The 14,411-nt window shown below is 47.1% G+C and overlaps 1 protein-coding gene across 3 annotated transcripts in view; it reads left to right on the top strand.

Annotated features, from left to right (window-relative positions):
- The first annotated feature begins 10,254 nt into the window (after nucleotides 1-10,254).
- DTX2 (deltex E3 ubiquitin ligase 2) overlaps nucleotides 10,255-14,411 on the top strand; it is a 37,282-nt gene continuing 33,125 nt past the window's right edge. For 2 of the 3 annotated variants that reach the window (XM_012759072.2, XM_012759070.2), the window contains exons 1-2: nucleotides 10,255-10,399; nucleotides 11,541-11,690. The gene's annotated coding sequence lies outside the window, so the exon portion shown is untranslated. The remainder of the gene's footprint in view (nucleotides 10,400-11,540; nucleotides 11,691-14,411) is intronic. The other variant, XM_012759071.2, reaches the window with a different exon arrangement.

Below are 14,411 nucleotides of genomic sequence, written 5' to 3'. Positions count from 1 at the left end.
TCCCAAGTAGCTGGGACTACAGGCATGTGCCACCATGCCCGGCTAATTTTTTCTATATATATTAGCTGGCCAATTAATTTCTTTATAGTAGAGATGCGGTCTCGCTCTTGCTCAGGTTGGTTTCGAACTCCTGAGCTCAAACAATCCGGCCACCTCGGCCTCCCAGAGAGCTAGGATTACAGGCATGAGCCACCGCGCCTGGCCTCAATCTTCTAATTACTTACTACATGGCCCTGCAGAATTGCTAGCCAGGCAACCCTAAATTAGCACTTCCAAAGGATTGACTCCCAGACGAAACAAAGCAAACAATTTACAGAACTTAGATCTAAACACTACTGTTTGCCAAAACAAAGCAAGCCCAGTTGAGAGAAAATGGCTAGGAAAAGCACCTTAAACAAAGGTAAGGTTTGTTATTTAATATATGAACATTAAGTCAACCACATCCCCCATAGTAAAAGTTTCCAGTGGTTTGGGTACAGAGAGGGAGACACCCTTACAAATGGAGATTTCCTTTATAGATGAAAATTTCTTTTACAAAGAGTTTTTAAATAGCCAGCTAAGTGTTGAAAAGTTGTTTGTTGGAGATCATTTAGTTTGACAGGCAATCTTTTCAACTTTATTTGTTTCTTAGATTATGGACTTCAGGGCCGGGCAAAGAATAACCAGTAGAAACTGATCAGAGCTTCCCTAGGAGGTCCTGCTGTCCTTTAGGTTAACGAGGAGATTATTAGCACAGGATCGGGAGTCCGTTTTTTAGAAGCTTTCCTGTAAATCTTGGGGGGCAGTCCCTCTTCCGAGTCCTGGCGTTTTTCACAAATGGCAACAAATTTTTGGAAACTGCTATTTTAGGCATTGCTTATTGGAGAAGCGGGTTGCCATGGAGCTGAAATACTGGGGATGGCTTTCAAAAGGTCATTTGTGAGCTCTAAGTAGGCCGGGTGGGATTTGTCACTTGGGTCCTTGATGTCATTCTCAGGAGAAAACCATTCTTCCCCTTTTATCCATTCTGGGCCTGTACAGGTCCCACTGACACGTGTGTTAGGTGGCAGAAGTCAGGTACCCTAGCCTCATAAGTTACAATAAAGACCTCAATTTCTTCAGAAAACTTTTGAAAATCTTCCCCATGTTTAGGAAAATTTTAAACTATTCCTCTGAGCCCTGAATTTTGTCCATGGAGTGTAAGTCCATTGGAGATTATCTCCTGAATTTTGGGGTGGTTCCATCTTATAATAAGGAAACCGTTTAACTTTCTTTTTTTCAGAGAAGAAAGGCAATTTAGTGTTAGTACACCGGGAATATTCAGGCAAAGTAGGACAGAGGGGAGTGGCAGGACGCATGGTGGTTCTCTCATCCTTGGTGTGAGGAATATCTTGCCTTTTTAGCCTATGATTAGCTTTCTACAATGAATCTTTTTAAAAGACATTTTAGGCCAGATGCGGTGGCTCACGCCTGTAATCCTAGCACTCAGGGAGGCCAAGGCGGGCAGATTGCCCAAGGTCAGGAGTTCAAAACCAGCCTGAGCAAGAGTGAGACCCCATCTCTACTATAAATAGAAAGAAACTAATTGGAGACCCCATCTCTACTATAAATAGAAACTAATTGGCCAACTTATATAGAAAAAATTAGCTGGGCATGGTGGCACATGCCTGTAGTCCAGCTACTTGGGAGGCTGAGGCAGGAGGATTGCTTAAGCCCAGGAGTTTGAGGTTGCTGTGAGCTAGACTGATGCCACGGCACTCACTCTACCCTGGGCAACAAAGTGAGACTCTGTCTCAAAAAAAAAAAAAGACATTTTAGAATCCTGTTGTCTCTTTGAAGCCCAAAAGAACTCCATGCTCTCTCCTGAATCCAAGAGGCCTGGGATTCACTCATTAGGTGAACGATCTTATTCATCTGGAATGTTCTACATCATGGGCATTGTAATTCTGAATTATCTTTAATGACTATTTGGTGCTTCTGGGGCCAGAAATTTTATACTTGAAAGAAGACAAGGCTACCAGAAGGTGGAGTAGGGATCCTGATAAGGAAAACCCCCATCTATCACTTGGTTTCACCCATCTGGGAAGACCTGCATCAGCATAACACTAAACCTATTACCTGGAGCATCAACATAATACTAACCTATTTACCTGAGACCTCACCCTTCGAACCACCCCAACTTAATAAAAGTGGGAAAAATTGTGTAGACCGGGCTCAAAATTTGGTGGTGTGACCACTCTGAACCTGAATAAACTTTGATTCTCCAATTCTCCTTGTGCCCTTGTGCCCCTTGGTTTGTCCTCTGGACCACCCGCTGTAACAATCCCGCTCTTTTGTGCTGGATCTTGGCTGTCTCAGAGTGCAGATGGCTTTGGCTCCCAGATCTCCTTGACCAACTTAATCAGTGATTTTCCAGTTTCTGTCTGACCCAGTTGGATACCTGAGGCCTCCCTCACCTAAGTGTGCAAGAACACACATGCCTGTGAATTCTGAACTCTGGAGCTCACATGTCCCATGGTAATAACCACTCGCTGCAACTACTGTGTCACCTCCAAAACTGCAGCCCCGGCCAGGCCCAGAAGCTCAAGCCTGTGATTCCAGCATTTTGGGAGGCCAAGGCAGGAGGATTGCTTGAGGCCAGGAATTTGAGGTTGCAATGAGCTGTTACCTCTGTCTTTTGATTGCTCAGAAGGTCAGACAACTTGGTTTGGGTTTGGGGTTTTGGAACTTTAGCATGGGTGACTCCATTTTTATGTTTAGGCTGATCAGTTGGGAGCTAGCTCAAAAGCCTGAAACCATGGCCTCCTATAAAATTCAGTCGAAAACAATGACCTCCATAATTTTTACTGGATACTTGAAAGGTTTAAACCGGCAGGGGTCCTCAAACTATGGTCCTGAGGGGCTACATGCGCCCATGGAGGACATTCATCTGGCCGAGGACATTTATCTGGCATGCAGGGTATTTTTGCCGCTGCTGCTGTCCTACTTAGCAGCTGACTCGTCCCGGGCCCACAGTGCACATGTGTGGAATGTGCACCACACTCTCCAACGGCCCTCCAACGGTCTGAGGGACAGTGAACTGGCCCCCTTTTTAAAAAGTTTGAGGACCCCTGGTTTAAAGTAAAGGGGGGCCAGGCATGGTGGCTCACACCTGTAATCTTAGCACTCTGGGAGACCAAGGCAGGAGGATTGCTTGAGCTCAGGAGTTTAAGACTAGCCTTAGCAAGAGCAAGATCTTGTCTCTACTAAAAATAGAAAAAATTAGCCAGGCAACTAAAAATAGAAACAAGATATTAGCAGGGCATGGTGGCATGTACATGTAATCCCAGCTACTCAGGAGGCTGAGGCAGGAGGATCGCTTGAGCTCAGTAGTGTGAGGTTGCAGTGAGTTATGATCATGCCACTACACTCTAGCCTGGGTGACAGATCAAGACCCCAAGACCCCGTCTCAAGAAACCCCCTCCCCACCAAAAAAAAAACAAAACAAAAATCCTAGCAGGAGTGGGCTGGGTGCGGTGGCTCACACCTATAATCTAAACACTTTGGGAGGCTGAGGTGGGAGGATTACTTGAGCCCAGGAGTTCAAGGTTGCTGTGAGTTGTTTCCATGCCACTGCATTCCAGCATGGGCAACTCAGAGAGGCCCTATCTCTCAAAACCCTTAGCATGAGCAAGTCCATTTTGGTTTGGTCCATTGGAACCTAGTACCTGAGCTTGGCCCAAAACCATGGCCTCCTATACATTTTATTTAGCATTCCCAAGAGGCCTCTTGCCCTCAGTTTTAGGCTAAGAATCTGGGCTTGTCCACAGGCCACAATTGATCTCTTCTCTTAAACAACTCAAATATCCCAGACCAGGCACTGGAGTATTCATTTATAAGGAGAACCATAACTGGGGCTGTGGGGTGGGTGGAGTGTTGTTGCCTCCTGCTAGAACAAACTTCTCAGACGAATTGACTGTGAGCACATGTTCCTTATTGAAGACTTATCACAAGGGAACCAGTTAAAAGGATGAGCCCTTTCAAAACTTGTTCCAGGGGACCGGGACTTACATAAGGTAATGCTTTGGGGGGAAAGACGAGTTTGTTTCTCAGCGCTGCAAAGCCCTATGCTTCTGTGGGGTGTGTAGGTCACACCTGGGGCTCGAGCAGGCACAGTCACTGGGAGATGCCAGGTGCTGTCCATTCATCAGAAATAATGAGCAAAGCAGCTGTAGCTTCTAATCAGACAATCCTTCCAGAGTGTCAGATGGAGGCCAATTAACTGCAGCACCAAGCAACGAAATTCTGCCTTTCCAAGCAAAACATCAGAAAATGCTCGAGCCCCTTAGCATCCATGCTGGGCCTCAGTGTTTCCCTTTTTCTTAAGTTTGCGTTGATCTTTTCTTGCTCCTGGGTGAGATGGGAGCTGGTTCCAGGATTAGAGCCTTCAGAGGCAATAAGAGCTGCTATCTGGAGTGGAGTTTAAGGACTTTTTAAAGTCTAAGTTTCTTTTGTTAACACCACTCCCCATTCTGTAGCCAACAGTCACATTCTTTCTTGGGCCAACTCATTCATTCTCAGTTGCTTGGGAGGAGCACTTGCAGATCCTTGGGTTGGCCACACAAATCCCATCCTTTCAGGGTTTTTTTTTTTAAAAAAAGAAGGACTTGCTCTGGGCAGAAAATTTAGGATAAAGAGCCCCTGCTAGGAACATTTCCCTGTGCCTTTGTTCAAGCAGTAACATGTGCAAGAAGCAGCCTTCCCTACTGTGTGTTTGTGTTTTGGGTATGTGTGTGTGAGGGTCTGCCCTAGAGGAGGGGGCCCTTACAAGAATGTAGTAAATTAAAAAAAATTCCTTAGTTCATTCCTTACCTTCTGGGGGCTTCTTGGATTTCTTCCCAGACACTTTCTATGTCTGCAAGCCTGTGTACAGCATGCAATTAAAAACACACACTGAGGCCGGGCGCGGTGGCTCACGCCTGTAATCCTAGCTCTCTGGGAGGCCGAGGCGGGTGGATTGTTTGAGCTCAGGAGTTCGAAACCAACCTGAGCAAGAGTGAGACCCCGTCTCTACTATAAATAGAAAGAAATTAATTGGCCAACTAATATATACAGAAAAAATTAGCTGGGCATGGTGGCATATGCCTGTAGTCCCAGCTACTCGGGAGGCTGAGGCAGGTGGATTGCTTGAGCCCAGGAGTTTGAGGTTGCTGTGAGCTAGGCTGACGCCACGGCACTCACTCTGGCCTGGGCAACAAAGCGAGACTCTGTCTCAAGAAAAAAAAAAAAAACACACACACACTGAGACACACACATATACGCACACATACAAATAGGTGCACATTCTATTCTGAAAGTTTCTTTTTTACTTAATAATAGATCTGGCTCACCTGTTCTGATAAGCGCCTAAGAGTTTTCATTGTTTCTAAGGGCTACCTAGTGCTCCAGGCTAATTTAGCCAGCTTCCTCCTGCTGCCAGTTCATTCCTCTCTGGTCATTTGCTATGTATATTAGTTTAAAGTGCAGTTTGCAAGTGGCCAATCCCATTTCCCTCATTTCCAGGTTCCTGAGGGACATCCTGCTGCAGCCTCAGGACTCTGCACACTCAGCCTCTCTCTTACCTAAAAAATAAAAGTCCAACCCCTCCTTCTCCCCTTGCTGTTGCCCTATTTTGCTTTTATTCACAACCTGCACTCTTCATTTTTCCTACATAAAAAAAGTCAGTCTTTTCAGGTTATAAAAATGGAATCCATTCATTGGGGCATGCTCAAATGAAACAGGAAAAATACAAAGAAACTAAAAATCACCCATGATCCCAGCCCTTGGATGTTCCTATGTTGGCTCTCATGTCTGTCCACAGCTAGGGCAGGGCAGCCTGATGACATTATTCCACACGTGTGGATCTGTCCTCTACTCTCTCCTCCCACCATAATTGTAAAACCCAAGGATTTTCTTTTTTTTTTTTTTTTTTGGAAGAGTTGTCTCCACTCCTAGACTTCACTCCTAACCTTCACAACCCACAAACATCTGCTCAAGCCCCTACTTCTCAAGGGAAACCACTGTATGGTCACCAATGGCCTCCCTGTAGCTAAGTCAGAAGTTTGGGAACTTTCTTAAAGTCATTTGGCAGACTGAAAGATGAGACAGCCCTGGACTAGGAGGCAGGACCCTGGATTCTGGTATAGGCTCCCCTCTCAGGGGACCAGCTTGTTGGGCCTTTCAGGTGTGTCTGACATCACTGACCACTTTCTTCCTGGGTCCCTCCCCTCCTGGGTGCTCTGATATCACCAGGTGCCTCCCAGTTCAGCCACTCTCCAGCTACCTCTCTTTCCACCTTCTCTGTGCTTCCAATGCCAGTGTTCTTCAGCCCTGGCCTTACATTTTCTCACCCTTTGGGGTCTCATGCTATGGATTCATGCTATGGACTGAATGTTTGTGTTCCCCAGACCCCAAACTTCACGTGTTGAAACCTAATCCACAATGTGAAGGTCTTTAGAGGTGGGGCCTTTGGACAGTGGACAGTGATTAGGTCATGAGGGTGGAGTCCTCTCTCACCCCTTCTGCCATGTGAGGACACAGCCCAAAGACAGCCATCTATGAACCAGAAGGCAAGCCCTCACCAGACACTGAATCTGCTGGTAACTTGATCTTGGACTTCCCAGATCCTGGAACTGTCAGAAATAAATTTCTGTTGTTTATAAGCCACCTAGTCCATAGTATTTTGGCATAGCAGCCTCAAGGGACTAAGACATACTGAGTGAGCTCCATCTCATTGCCTGGGACTCCAAACTCCCCATCTCTAGTCCAGATCTCTCCAGAGTTCACACCTGGCTGTCCTTCCACCCCTCACCTCATGGGCCTCTCCCCCGGCACCCACACTGGTCATCAGTCTTGGCCTCCCTAGCCAACTGGAACTGGAACCAGAGGGCCCCAGCAAGCCTCCCAGAGCTCCAGATCCATCAACTCTCTGGGTGGGAAGTCTCCTCCATCTCCCCAGAGCCTAGGTGCCAGAACTTTTCCAGCCCAGCCTCCCACCGTTGTTCTATCTCTTTCAGTCTCCAGGTGTGTGCACAGTGGAATATTTAGACAATAACCATCATTTCAGCATTTCACTGAGGAAAAAGGAAGCACTTAAGAAAATATCTTTTGAATGTCTTTTCTATTGCTTCAGACCATTTCATTTACAGCCCCACCCCAGCCCACCTCAAGAGGCCAGTCATCTAGGGGTGCTCAAGTCTGGAGTTAGACACCATCTGGATTTAAAGGCCAGCTCTACCAATTGCCAACTGTGTGAACTAAGATACATTGCTGAAGCTTTGTGCCTCAAGGCCCTCATCTTTAAAATGGGGATAGTGGCCGGGTATGGTGGCTCATGCCTGTAATCCTAGCATTCTGGGAGGCCAAGGCGGGTGGATTGTTTGAGCTCAGGAGTTAGAGACCAGCCTGAGCAAGAGGAAGACCAGCCTGTCTCTACTAAAAATAGAAATTATCTGGACAACTAAAAAAAAAAATATATATATACATATATATATATATATATATATATATATATATATATTAACCAGGCATGGTGGTGCATGCCTGTAGTCCCAACTACTCGGGAGGCTGGGACACGTGGATTGCTTGAGCCCAGGGGTTTGAGGTTGCTGTGAGCTAGGCTGACGCCATAGCACTCTAGCCCAGGCAACAGAGTGAGACTCTGTCTCAAAAAAAATAAATAAATAAAATGGAGATAGCCATAGGCCCTACCCCATTGAGAGAATTCGATGAGGTTATGCATGGTAAGTGCTTGGCATATATCAAGTGCTTTAGGAATGTCATAGATGCTTATGGCTGAGAAAACTGCAACATAAAGGGGAAGGGAAACGTCCTCATCTTAATCTGTAGCTATTGCAGTCATCTGTTATAAATCACAGTTTAAAAACTACACTTCTGAGGCCGGGCCTGGTGGCTCACGCCTGTAATCCTAGCTCTCTGGGAGGCCGAGGTGGGCGGATTGCTCAAGGTCAGGAGTTCAAAACCAGCCTGAGCAAGAGCGAGACCCCGTCTCTACTATAAATAGAAAGAAACTAATGGGCCAACTGATATATATATAAAAAATTAGCCGGGCATGGTGGCACATGCCTGTAGTCCCAGCTACTCGGGAGGCTGAGACAGAAGGATCGCTCGAGCCCAGGAGTTTGAGGTTGCTGTGAGCTAGGCTGACGCCACGGCACTCACACTAGCCTGGGCAACAAAGCGAGACTCTGTCTCAAAAAAAAAAAAAAAACAAAAAAAAAACTACACTTCTGGCTGCGCGGTGGCTCAGGCCTGTAATCCTAGCACTCTGGGAGGCAGAGGGGGGGCGGATTGCTCAAGGTCAGGAGTTCGAAACCAGCCTGAGCAAGAGCGAGACCCCCGTCTCTATTATAAATAGAAAGAAATTAATTGGCCAACTAATATATATAGAAAAAATTAGCCGGGCATGGTGGCACATGTCTGTAGTCCCAGCTACTCAGGAGGCTGAGGCAGAAGGGTCACTTGAACCCAAGAGTTTGAGGTTGCTGTGAGCTTGGCTGACTCCATGGCACTCACTCTAGTCTGGGCAACAAAGTGAGAGACTCTGTCTCAAAAAACAAATAAACAACAAAAAAAACTACACTTCATTTTTTTGGAGGGGGATCTTGCTCTCTTGCCTGGTCAAGTGGTGCAGTGGTGTCATCATAGCTCACTGCAACCTCTAATTCCTGGGCTCAAGTGGTCCTCCTTCCTCAGCCTCCCAGGTGCTGGGACTACAGATGTGTGCCACCATGCCCAGCTAATTTTTGATTTTTCATAGTGATGGAGTCTTGCTAGGTTGCCCAGGCTGGTCTTGAACACCTCGCCTCAAGCAATCCCTCCCTCCTCAGCCTCCCAAAGTGCTTACGGATGTGAGCCACTGTGCCTGGCCTACACTTCATTTTTTGAGGAAGGCTAGCTCTGGGCATGATTGGGCAAATCTTATTTTGGTGCCTACTCAGATGCAAGGCCTGTGTTCCCTAAGCCAGTTCTCAGGTTGTAAAGAATCCCCACCTGGGGCATCAGAGACTGGGCTATAGGGTTTTCTCTTCCTTCACTACCCTTGGGCAGATTATTCTCCCTTCTCTAGTCCTTAGTTTCCTCTTCTATAAAATGATGTTTTTGAACTGAATGGGACCTAATGATAGAGAAGATCTCTTCCTCCAAACTCCAACTCTATATGTCTGAATCTGTCTTAAATCCCTGACAAGGGATCAGTGACATTAGGACAGTTAAGTATCCTTAACTGGATACTTGGTCCTCCAAGATTCAGCAGATCCTGATCTTCCTGAAACTGTCTGCAAGATTGTCAGCACAGGTAACATGTGTGTACACACGTGTGAATACTCACATCTGAGCAATTTTCTGGAAATAGCTTTCTTTACCTTTGCAAAGGAGGTCTGTGATTGCGAAAGATTAGCCACCAGCCTAGTTCAGGCCCCATCACCTATCTGGACTATAGCAGCGGCCTCTAAATTAGTCTCACCTCCTTTTTCTTTCTCTGTAATGTATTTTCCACCAGAGTATCTTTACAAATTTTGATGCTGTCATTCCTCTGTTTATATCTGTCCATTGGATCCAGTTGCTCAAATTCCTTGCGGGGCATCTAAAGTCCATGATAATCCTACCCAGCCTTCTCCCGTACTCCTCATATCCTGTGGTGAGCTGGCCCATTTTCTCCTTCCTCATCCCCTCCAAGTGCCCTCTGTCCTGGTCACACTGAACTTTTCACTGTTTCCAGAATGCATTAGGGTTTCACATTTCTCTTCCTTTGAAAGGGCTTCCCTGTACTCCATCTGGCAAACCCCTCAGCAAGCTTCAAATTCCAACCCAGGCAGGTCACCTCCCTTGTGTTGTCTTGTCCCCACCCCCCAGCCAAGCTAGGCACACCCTTTTGTGCTCTCACTGCTTTAGCACAGCAATATCCCCACTATATTGTAATTGCGTGTTTTAAGTGCCTGTCTTCCCAAGTAGATGGGAAGCTCTTCCATGAGATAAAATGTCTGCTTCATCTTTTAATCCCCAGTACACAGTAGCACAGGTCCTGGGACCATGTATGTACCTGTAAAAACTATTTTAAATGAATCACTAATTAATGAAGGGGTAAGTCAATGAATGTACAGGCCGAGTAACAGTAGCTACACCTGACCATCCCAAGCGCCTTGCGTTTCGCACCTCCCCCTTCGGCCCCGCCCCCTCGGCTCCGCAGGAACTACATTTCCCAGAAGGCACCGCGCCCCGGGCACGCGCAGCGGAGAGCTCGGAAGCTGCGACGCCGAGTTTCACTCTGACTGCCTTCTTCAGAGAGTCGGAGCCACAGCCGGAGCCCTCCCCAGGCCAAGCCGGAGCTGCAGCCCGAGCGCGGCGGTGCCCTTAGCCCGTCCCCTCGCCCTCCTCAGCCTCGGTGAGAGGGCGGGCGGGCCACCTGCTCGTCGCCAGGGCTGGGGTCCCGAGCTCGGGGGTGACTGGGGGGAGACCAAGCCGAGCTGGGGCCGGAAGGGGGCGGGCGCGGGAGTGTGGGAGGGAGGGAGGGCAGGGCCGGGCGGCTGAAGAGGCTCGGGGTCCCATGGGAGTGGGACTACTGGCTCCGGGCCCGAGGTCCTGGAGGCGGGAGTTGGGCGACTTGGGAGGCGCGAGGAGTTTAGGACAGGACTGGGTGCTGGGGCGGGGAGCGTGGAAGCTGACTGGATCTCAGGGAGAAGGGCGCCGCTCCTGGGAGTTCGGGTCAGTCGGGAGGCGTGCACTTCTTCCCACAGGACGTGGGGGGAGGCGGTGGTGATCCTGCCACCCGGCTACCTGACGAGGACGTGTGTTCTGCTGGGGTCTGTCTCCAGGGGAAGACTCACTGGGCCGGGGGCTGTACTTTGGAGGAGTTTGCCTGCTAACTCTGCTTCACTCAAGTGGGGTCCCCAATCCCGGAAGCTCTTGTTTCCCAGGGCTCTGCCTCCCTTCTGGGGGTGCGTGATGTGTGCTGAAGAGGATTTAGAACTCTTCCTTTTTCTGGAGTTGCGCTCTCATGATCCCGCCTTTCTCAGCCGCGGTGCTCCACACTGGCTCCACTTCCCTAAGCGCGATGGAATTAGGATGTGTACAGACGCTTGGGCCCGTGGGAAACTCAACTCAAAAATATTTCTGCGTTCCATTGTAGCTTCTCTAGAGTTCTAAAAAGTAGACTTTTTGGTAGCCAAAATCTTACTTAAGCCTCCCGGATAACTAGGCCTTTTGTTCATTTGCTGTGTGACCTTGGCCAAATATTTATCCTCTCTGGTGTGTCTATTTCCGAGATGCCTACGCTGCCAGACCGGCTTATGAAGTCCTTTTAGGTCTTTCTGTGAAAGGGCTCAGGTTTATTTTTTTACTATCTCTTCGATTAAGTGGGCTGAGGAAGACTGTTGTAGCTTCAGCTCTGCCCAGGCTGTTGGAAAATAAATCAGGTGGTTTTTAGTCCCCAGCCACAGCACATGGATCCAACATCTGTGCACTCGTTTTTACTAACTGCCGTTTCTCGATTTAAAATCTGATCATCATCTTCCTTGTTGGCAAAGGTGCCTTGGAATAATTTGTGTCGCTGAGTCAGCAAGCCTTTCACATTTGCGATTTATATCAAGATGGGAACTCAAACAAGTCATTCCTCCTAAAGATCTGCTGTCTCCATCAAGAAGAGATAGTTTGTGCCAGCTCTCCAGAGAGAAAAGGTGAGAGCGATGGGGACTTTCCCTTGCTGCCTTGTCCATCTGGTTTTCAGTAGAGAAGATGGGGCCTGGGGAGGGTGGAATTTGAGGTCTCCAGGATGAAAGTGAGCCCTGGGAGTTGATTGTTGATTGCCAACTGTCTCAAATAAATTCAGGTGGCTTCTTGCCAACTGCCTCTCCTGTTTAACCAGTCTTAGAGGATGCTTTCCACATGGTTTTCACTTTAAGACATGCTTTATGGGATGAAGGACACAGGTCATGATTTTCACATTTGAACTGAAAATTTTCATTTCTTTTGTTGCATAAACCTTTACTGGGTGTTAGACAAGATCTCTTTCTTCTGGGAGCTCATCATTTGGTGGAAATGATAGACAAACCATGGTCAGTGACAGGTTGTTGTCATTGTGATATGACTTAGAAAGTGGGGCAAAGTAGCCTGGCAGAAGAGTGAGCATTTGCAAAGTCATGAAGTCACCAGGGCACAGCTGGGCTACTGTAAGTAGCTCATTGTGGCTGGGGCAACAAGGGGTAGGGCAGTGGAGGCCAGGAAGGTAGATAGAGGGCTGAGTTTGGAGGGTTTTGTGGGCCATTCCAAGGCTCTGGGGAGCAGGAGGAGTTCAGCAGAATTCCTTGATGAGTGTTTTGAAGGAGCATACTGGCTGCAAAGTGTGGAATGGATTAGATTGGATTATTCTCTTTGTGACTGTCCCCATAGCTTCTGGTAGAGGAGAAGTAGATGAGAAATTTTGCCCTCAGTTCCTCACAGTCCAATTGAAGAGATAAAATGAACATAGAGAACTGCAAAGGACAGACAGACATGCTGTGGAAGTTAAGAGGGTGTTTTCTTTCTGTGGGACACACATCAAGGCATCACAGAGGTGCTGTTTAAATTGGGCCTTAAATGTGGATAAGGTAAGGGTAGGGGCCAAGTGGGTGGGGTGGGAGGTGGAGCAGAGACATGGAGGTGGGGAAACGCTGGACTTAGATGGGAGTAGCTGGTCTTAGTCACTTAACTCTGGGGGGGGGGTATTGTAGAGAGAAGGGTGTAGGTGAGAGGGATTGGAGGGAAGTGCATTGTTGTATATTGTTGGGAGGGAGGGACCATATTGTGATGGGCTTTGACTTGTCGACCAAAGGAATTGGAACTTGGAACTTTATTCTGGAGAGGTGTGGAAGAGACAGGATCAGAACTGTATTCCAGGAAGCTTAGTTTTTTACCCATGTGTGTGTGAAGTGGACTAGGAGGAGAGAGAAGAGTTGGAGAACTGCTGGGCATGGTCAGGAATTCCAGACCAGCCTGAGCAAGAGTGAGACCCCATCTCTACTAAAAAATAGAAAGAAATTAGCTGGACAACTTAAAATATATAGAAAATATTAGCTGGGCATGGTCGTGCATGCCTGTAGTCCCAGCTACTCGGGAGGCTGAGGCAGGAGGATTGCCTGAGCCTAGGAGTTTAAGGTTGCTGTTAGCTAGCCTGATGCCTCTGTTGCCCAGGCAACAGAGCTTGCAAAAAAAAAAAAAAAAAAGTTGGAGAACTCTTGGGGAGGGAGTACTTTATTAAAGCAGAAAGGTCCCCACCAAATGCTAGCAGTAGGGGCTGAGGAGGTGAGGAGAGAGCAGGCCAGACAGCTGCTGGGCTGTGGGGAAGGTTGAGGAGAAGTGGGAGTCTCTGATTTTTCTCCTGGCTGCCTGGGGCAGAGTGGAGCCTGGTAATCCAGGGACAAGGACAATTAGGGAGGAAGATAAGTTTGGCTTCAGATTCGTTGAAGGTGCTTAAGATGCTATTGAAGGTTCTTAAGAGGCCTTGAGCTAGGGAGAAAAGAAACCCATTCATTCTACAAATACCTCCTGAAATTCTGTGTGCCAGGGCTTGTGTTTGGCACTTTGGAGTGCAAAGATGAATTCAGCAGTCACTTTGGTATTTGCTTTATGAGAACTAGATTAATACATACTCATCAGTGTTCATGCTTGGCCCACTTTATTTAGTAAGTTATTTTTAATAAATGTAGTAAGCTCTCTTGCAGTCCAGCCACCCGAAACAAAAGCTATACATCTAATCATTCATTTCATTTGGTTTTTCTTTCTGTTCTCATCCTGAGGGAACCAGTATCCCCTCATGTTCATTTTTACATAGTTTTATCATACCCATGCATTTCTAAGGAAAATAAAAAATTTTAGGTTGTTAAGATTTATCTATATTATTTTATGTCATCACATTCTTTTGTTTTGACTACTGAATAACATTCCACGGGGTGAACATACCACAGTTTATTCATCTGATATCTATGGATGGGCACTTATTAGTGTCCAGGTTTTTATTCTTGCTAGCGTCCTGCTCTGAACATTTGTATACGTGTCTCGTACACATACAAGAGAATAAACTTGGGGATGGTGTTTTGCTGGATCATAGGGGGTAAATAAGTGTTCAGCTTTCATAGATATTGCCAGGCTGTTTACTGAAGTGCTTGTTCCAATATCCACTTGACTAGCAGCAATGTATGGGCCTTGTAGCTGCTCAAGTCTTGTCATCATTTGCTATTGGCATATATTGTTTTGGCTAATTGAAGGGGTATAGAGTGGGATCTTTGGGATCTTGGTCTCAGGGTCCCTGAGCCCTGATGTTGACTATCTCTTCTATGTTTATTGGCATATGTGTTTCTTGTGAAACATTCATGTCTTTTGCCAATTTTTCTGTGTTCTTGGTGCTTTTTATTGATTTGTAG

Source organism: Microcebus murinus, chromosome 19 (assembly GCF_040939455.1).
Source record: "Microcebus murinus isolate Inina chromosome 19, M.murinus_Inina_mat1.0, whole genome shotgun sequence".
In the NCBI taxonomy this organism is placed as follows: Eukaryota; Metazoa; Chordata; class Mammalia; order Primates; family Cheirogaleidae; genus Microcebus; species Microcebus murinus.
The sequence above is the reverse complement of the archived record's forward strand: the minus strand, read 5'-3'. Positions and strand labels throughout refer to the sequence as shown.